At 33.5% G+C, this 7,836-nt stretch overlaps 1 pseudogene; it reads right to left on the bottom strand.

Moving 5' to 3' along the window:
* Positions 1-3,340: 3,340 nt before the first annotated feature.
* Positions 3,341-5,499, bottom strand: LOC149484391 (heat shock protein 68 pseudogene; annotated as a pseudogene).
* Between the last annotated feature and the right edge of the window lie 2,337 nt (positions 5,500-7,836).

The following is a 7,836-nucleotide window of genomic DNA, read 5'->3' on the forward strand; positions in this document are numbered from 1 at the left end:
TTATGCTTTCATAAAAACTACTTGCGTAATCGATTACGAACACTCTGCGTATTCGTAAAACATCGAAAGGACGTCTGCGAGTGCTCCGCTAAAAATGCCGTTTTGCACTGTCAAGTCTTGCAGAAGCAATTCAAACATGTCGAATATTAAAAAAGATGGAATAACCTTTCATTTGTGTATATTTTTTTATTTTTTAACGTACATTTCTAATTAAATGCAATTTCTAATAATCGTCGATGTATCGTTTAGCGATATGATCAAGACAAATAATCGAGTCATGTGTGTACTCGATCATTGATGCGGCCTCACGAGACTATCATGGAAAGAAAATATACAAATTTAATCTTTATAAACTAAGAGATAAAGTTGAATTTAAAACGCGATATTGAACCGCATTCCCCACGAGACTATAAAGCGATGTAGCGAGACTATCTTGAAGAGAAAATATACAAATTTAATCTTTATGAACTAAGCGATAAAGTTGAATTTAGAACGCGATATTGAACCGCACTCCCCACGAGACTATAAAGTGATGTAGCGAGACTATCTTGAAGAGAAATTCAAATTTAATCTTTATGAACTTAGTAATAGAGTTGAATTTAAAAACTCATCGCTTAAAAGGTCGTAAATTTTTACGACTTTCTTAGTGACGGACTGCTTTTAACTTGAACGTCGATAAAAAAAAATTTTTCTAAGTATAATTTGAAATGAGATGAGAATTATATTATCTTTATTATATTAAAATTTTATATTATATTATCTTGTAATATATTATATTATCTTTATTATATTAAAATTTTACACAACTGCATAAAAAGGAGTATAATGTTTATTTTGTAAGTCTTGTATATATTTATTAAAATTTACGGTCGGTTACTTTTAACTGGCAGAACATTTTAATGGTACGGAACCCTTCGTGCGCGAGTCCGACTCGCATTTAGCCGTTTTTTTTGTAATGTTAATCTTGTAACCTTTCTATTATGTAATCTATACTAATATTATAAAGCTGAAGAGTTTGTTTGTTTGTTTGTTTGAACGCGCTATTCTCGAGAACTACTGGTCCGATTTGAAAAATTCTTTCGGTGTTAGATAGCCCATTTATCGAGGAAGGTATATATCATCACGCTACGACCAACAGGAGTGGAGCCACGGGGGTGAAACCGCGCGGAGCAGCTACTTTGTTTATATGTATGTACGAATATTGCGTATATTTCAGATTTACAAAAAATCCTGCTTTAAGGCTAAGGTGGATTGAATGCTGTGGGAGAAAATCAGAATGGACACCTCGGTACAGAAATAATAAAAATTTCTGGACCGATATTTATTTTATTGAAAATAATATGTGATGTGTTGAATAAATACATATTCAAATACAAATAAAATGGCGTTTTATTGTTTTTTCGTATGCATATAATAATGATGAAAACATTACAAATGACCTGTGTAGTATTTTTTATGAATATAATATTAATGTTATTTCTAATTTCAACAAAATTATTATTTTTGTAATATCGATATGGTTACATCCCTTTAGAGCGATTGTATTATTACGTAATATGTATAGAGATTTTTCTGTGTAATCGATGTATGTGTGCAAAAACATGCTAGTCTGTCCATTTTGTAATAGTTTGAGTTTGTAAAGACACAAATTATTTTTGTGAATGTGTGATTGTGTTTCAAAGTGTGAGTTACCCTCCCCGCACCAAAACCGGCAGAAAGTTTAGTTAGAACATTTGCCAGCGTGCTCCATCCATTACTTAATGATCTAAGATTTGGGTAGCAAAAAGGACATTTATTTTTGTATGAATGAATTTTTTGTTGTAGTGAATTAGACTTTAAATTTTTATCAAAAAAGTAAACGTTTACGTTTGAAATTGATATTTACATAACTAGTTAATACATCAATGTAACAATCGGAAACAAAAACTCTTCATATTACTCAATATGTTTCTTTATTTATCATTAGACGCCAAAAAAAATCTATGAGTGTAATAAAATTTTGGCTTTACCCACATACGAACTTAAAAATAACATTCTTTGGAGCACCTTTCCAGTTTTTGTGAATCCTAAATGTTACAATTAAATAATACAGTGGTTAAAAACATAATAATTTATAGTTTATAGTTATTATTGGTTATAATGTTACATATTTGTATAAAATGTTTATTGAAATTTTTTCTTTTGTAATAAATTAATAATTGATTTTTCTTGAATGCTTTCCTTTTAATTAGTTGCCTTCAGCCAGGCAAATTTTAGGAGTGTAGAAACACTGAACGTCAATTGACATTGACATTCTGGCTGAGAAGGACAGAATAACATAGATTAAATACGTCTATCATTTGAGCATTGTAGTAAAAGTAAAAATATAATTTTTGATTTAGAAAAGCTTATAATTTTATTATAAGTTTATAATTTTATAAGATTATTGTTCAATAATATTATTTACTTAAGAATTTAATTCGTATAGAGGATATTTATAATAAACTTAGAGAATATTGATAAATATTAATAAATTGCGAAAGTGAATTTAAATAAACCACTTTTCGATAACTTGAAATACTTTCGTAGGTATAAAATCTACTTACTAGAAACTTTCGTATAAAATCATCCATATAATCATTTCATCCATACTAATATTATAAATGCGAAAGTAACTCTGTCTGTCTGTCTGTTACTCAATCACGCCTTAACTACTGAACCAATTTGCATGAAATTTGATATAGAGATATTTTGATACCCGAGAAAGGACATAGGATAGGTTTTATCCTGGAAATCCTATGGAAACGGGTTTTTCTTTGAAAACGCGGGCGAAGCCGCGGGCGGAAAGCTAGTAAAGAATATGTTTTAATCATCGAGATAGTATGTACAATGGTTTTAATATGGTTTTAATACCTAAAAGCTAAAACAGGAATAAAAAGTATTCAAGCAATAATTATTCAAGCAATATTCAAGTGTAATGTTTTTTTACGTTGAAAAATGTTTTTGGAATGGCATAAAAAAGTATATAAGTATACAAGTTTATACTTGCAAGTAGCAGTTTAGATTTGCAATATTTTCACGTAATAAAATTAAATTTATAATTAATGTATCTGTTTGTTTTTTTTATTATTATGTCATATGTGTGATGATAGATGTGTTCTATTTTATTTTATTACAAATATTTGAATTAACTGCCTATCTGTTGGGTCACAACTCCTAAGAAACATATTTATCTTTAATTTTATTATTGTGCAAGAATAATAATTGTAAAAAAATTGGTAAATAAAAGAGAGTAAATAAAGTTCAAAATATTTATTACTAAAACTACAAAATGCAGCTCAGTACATGATCATCTGTTGTAATTGGAATGCAAATAAATAAAATTAAACTAACAGGTACCTATTTACAAAACATAAATAATATTTACAAATTGTACTAATTAGGATGTAGGAACTAAATTACGAGATCTACACATTCAATAAATTTAGTCGACTTCTTCTACGGTGGGTCCAGAATGCGCTTGTTGTCCATACTGTTGGTAGTTACCGGGGCCCGCTTGTTGATAACCGTTGCCTCCAGCACCTGCACCATGCATCTTGCTCATTACAGGTGAGCAAATTCTTTCTATTTCCTTTTGTTTGTGCTCGTACTCCTCTTTTTCTGCTAACGTGTTGTTGTCCAACCATTTAAGGGCATCATCGCATGCCTTTTTAGCCGTGTCTTTGTCTTGTTGGCTGAGCTTCTCACCCGCTTCATCAAGGGCCTGCTTTACGCTAAACACATAAGATTCGAGATGGTTACGTGCTGCAACTCTTTCTCTCTGCCTGCTGTCCTCTTCCTTATATCGTTCAGCTTCTGCCAACATTCTATCGATTTCAGCTTGGGACAGTCTTCCTTTGTCATTTTTAATGACAATATTTTTGCTTCGGCCCGTACTATTCTCCTTTGCAGACACGTTCAGGATACCGTTGGCGTCCAAATCGAACGTTACATCTATCTTAGGCACTCCTCTCGGTGCCGGCGGAATGCCTGTTAGGTCGAATCGTCCCAGCAAGTTGTTATCCTTAGTCATTGCACGTTCACCTTCATACACCTGGATGGTAACAGCTGGCTGGTTGTCCGAATAAGTTGTGAAAGTTTGAGATTGTTTGCAGGGTATCTTTGCGTTACGTTCAATGATCTTTGTCATAACTCCGCCTGCAGTCTCAATGCCAAGGGATAGTGGAGCCACGTCGACCAATAGAACATCTTGAATTTTGCTGTGTTGTTCGCCGCTTAGTATAGCAGCCTGTACTGCTGCACCGTAAGCTACAGCTTCATCCGGGTTGATGGAGAGATTTAGCTTTTTGCCGCAGAAGAAGTTTTGTAACATGCTTTGGATCTTGGGTATACGAGTAGATCCACCGACTAGTACAACATCATGTATGGAGCTTTTGTCAAGTTTTGCATCCTTGAGCGCTTTTTCTACCGGTTCCAGTGTACCACGGAACAAGTCTGAATTTAATTCTTCAAAACGCGCTCGTGATACTCTGGTGTAGAAGTCAATGCCTTCATAGAGAGCGTCGATCTCAATGGTGGCTTCTGTGCTAGATGACAATGTTCGTTTTGCTCTCTCAGCGGCAGTTCTTAGTCGACGTAGAGCTCTAGGGTTATTTTTCATGTCCTTTCTGTACTTTCGTTTAAATTCATCCGCTAGATGATTTACCAATCTGTTATCGAAATCTTCTCCTCCAAGATGGGTGTCACCTGCGGTGGCTTTAACTTCAAATAGAGAGCCCTCATCGATGGTTAGTATAGAAACATCAAATGTGCCGCCACCCAAATCAAAGATTAATACATTTCGCTCTCCTTTGAGATTTTTGTCCAATCCGTAAGCTAAGGCGGCAGCAGTTGGCTCATTTATTATTCTTAAAACGTTGAGACCAGCAATCGCACCCGCGTCTTTAGTGGCCTGTCGTTGAGAGTCATTAAAGTAAGCAGGAACTGTGATAACAGCATCTTTTACTGTTGAGCCCAAGTATGCTTCAGCGGTTTCCTTCATTTTCGTTAATACCATACTGCTAATTTCTTCCGGTGCAAATCTCTTAGCTTCGCCCTTGAATTCTACTTGTATTTTGGGTTTACCGCAGTCGTTAATCACTTTGAACGGCCAATGTACCATATCTTGTTGAATTTTTGGATCATCAAATTTTCTGCCGATCAGTCGCTTCGCATCAAAAACTGTGTTGTTAGGATTTAAAGCGACCTGGTTCTTAGCAGCATCTCCAATGAGTCTTTCGGTATCCGTAAAAGCCACATATGAAGGTGTTGTTCGGTTTCCTTGATCATTTGCAATGATTTCAACGTTTCCATGTTGCCAAACTCCAACACAAGAGTATGTTGTTCCAAGATCAATTCCAACAGCTGGCATTTTTATTGTTTGTATCACTTCTCTTCACTTTTTTGCAATGAAAATATCGTATGTAAAATCGCTTCCTCGGAAAACTCGGCGTTTCCACCACTTTACTTCTTCGTATCGCTTATTTGTGTTTTCAAATACTGATGCTTTGCCGCGCTTACGCGAGGTTTATATACTAGTCGACCGTGGACGAATGAGGATCGAGAATTTTCTAGATACTTCAAGACAGGACCAATCACAATCGATTTGGGGTGGAATATTCTAGAATGTTCATGTAATCGACCAATCAACGCGCGGCTTTGAGCGAAAGAGATAGCGACGAAATATTTTGTATTTGTAAAGTTGATGTGGAACAGAGACAAAACATTTTAATCGGAAACTCACACAAAGATCTTTAAAACACACAGAAATAAAATTCACAATACGTATACTTGACGTTTTATGTTTGTGTATATGTTCATGTTTATACATTTATATTTGCTTATTAAGCCGTATTCACACTCTCTACTTTTACATTCTCGTTGATCACGCATGAAAATAATATGTAGAGATTGTCTAATCTAAAAATGAACGCCCTTCCACTAAACTTAATTGTTTCAATGTGTGAGGACAAATAATTATTGAACCACTTTTATATGTGTGCGCGCGGCGATTCTACTGCAAACTTTGACTTTCGCGCACTGATTTGTCAACTAATCGGGCGATCAGTTCAGGTGCCTAGCATTGTATGGCGGGGAGAGTGCGCTATGTACGGAATGACACGTCCGTTCTGTCGTGCATCGCGTCATTTATGCACTAGTTGGCCAATGGCCAACTGGTCCTGTCGTTCGGGCATGGACAGGACTGGAGGACTGAACGACCAATGAGGCAGACCAATTTGTGTGTATTGCGTCTATACACGTACTTTGAATGTGAGCGTAAACACAGTGGAGGGGCGTTCATTTTTAGATTAGACAATCTATACATTGGTATTCTAAATTAATACTTTTAAGACATAATAGAAAAAATGTCTGATTTAATCGTGGATCGTTTTATTGAATGTAATGTATAAAAAAAATTAAGCTTCAATGCAAAATTCACACATTATAAATTATTAATACATTTACCCCATTCTTATTAAAAATTGTTCCTTCAGGTCTGTTGCTAGAAATTGCTGTTTAATAATAAATGTTTGTTGCGAACAAAACGATTAAAATACTTGATACTTTTGTTTTTGTTACAGTACATGTTAAATATTATTAAATATGTTCAATTTAAGTATAAATAATTAATGAAATATACATCTAGTTTGCTTTAAAACACTATATCAGTAAATTATAAAAAAGTTTTAAATTTCAGTAACTAATTCATTGTCCTCTTGACTAAGGTTTTTTTTGGAAATTAATTACTTAGACTTAACATTCAATTTCTACTTTACTAAAAACATCTTTATGTAGGATTCATTATGTAGGATTTACGTCTCACATTTACAAAATATACATACATGTTGAAGATATATGTAAATGAAACACTTAAATATTAATAATTTTATTTTTGATAATCTTTTATCCTAATAATCCTACTACATAATAATATTATAAATGCGAAAGTTTGTGAGGATGTGTGTGTGTGTGTTTGTTACTCTTTCATGCAAATACTACTGAACCGAATTACAATGAAATTTAGCACACATATAGAGGGTAACTTGGATTAACACATAGGATAGGTTTTATCCCGGAAATCCCACGGGAACGGGAACTATGCGAGTTTTTCTTTGAAAACGCGGGCGAAGCCGCGGGCGGAAATCTAGTATTTATATAATATTTTTTATAATTATTTTGGAAAATGTCTGCATATCTTATTGAAAGAATCTAAAAATCATCAAATCATAAAGTCTCTTTCTATTTTGTTATAATTTATCCGTAAAAGCTGATTGTGTCTTTTTTTAACAATAGCCGAGAGTGTAGAGCGAGCAGTAACCTTTCTATGTGTGCGTGTGACTCGACCACGCATACACAGCCAATGCATTCTCTGGAAATTTAAGGTCTATTGATCTCAATTTCTTTGCTTTGCGCAGCTGCAATCCGTACTGTCTTTGTTCCCAGACCCCAACCCTCTAATAACGATGCACACATACAACATATTGCAGTTTCTGGAACGTTCTATACCTTATATTGATCGTTTATACTGAATCTGCATTCATAAAAAATTGCACCCGTATACTGCATAGTATGAGATATGACAACAAGTTTTTGTATTATAAATTAAGTTACTAGTATTAAAGATTAAAAGAAGATGATTTTACTCTTTATTAATTTTAATTACTACTGTTACATTAAGTAATTAAACCAATTAGTTAATAATTTTAAATTTACAATTAGTAAAAGATTTTACCACTATATTGTAATGATATTTTTTTATAAGTAGATTTATTCAAATCATTAGTCAACAAGGAAATCATGTGAAATGATTTAAAATAT

The sequence above is a fragment of the Colias philodice genome, chromosome 11 (assembly GCF_061535455.1).
Source record: "Colias philodice isolate Cphi_HAF_F1 chromosome 11, ilColPhil1 Martin Lab GWU primary, whole genome shotgun sequence".
Taxonomy (NCBI): Eukaryota; Metazoa; Arthropoda; class Insecta; order Lepidoptera; family Pieridae; genus Colias; species Colias philodice.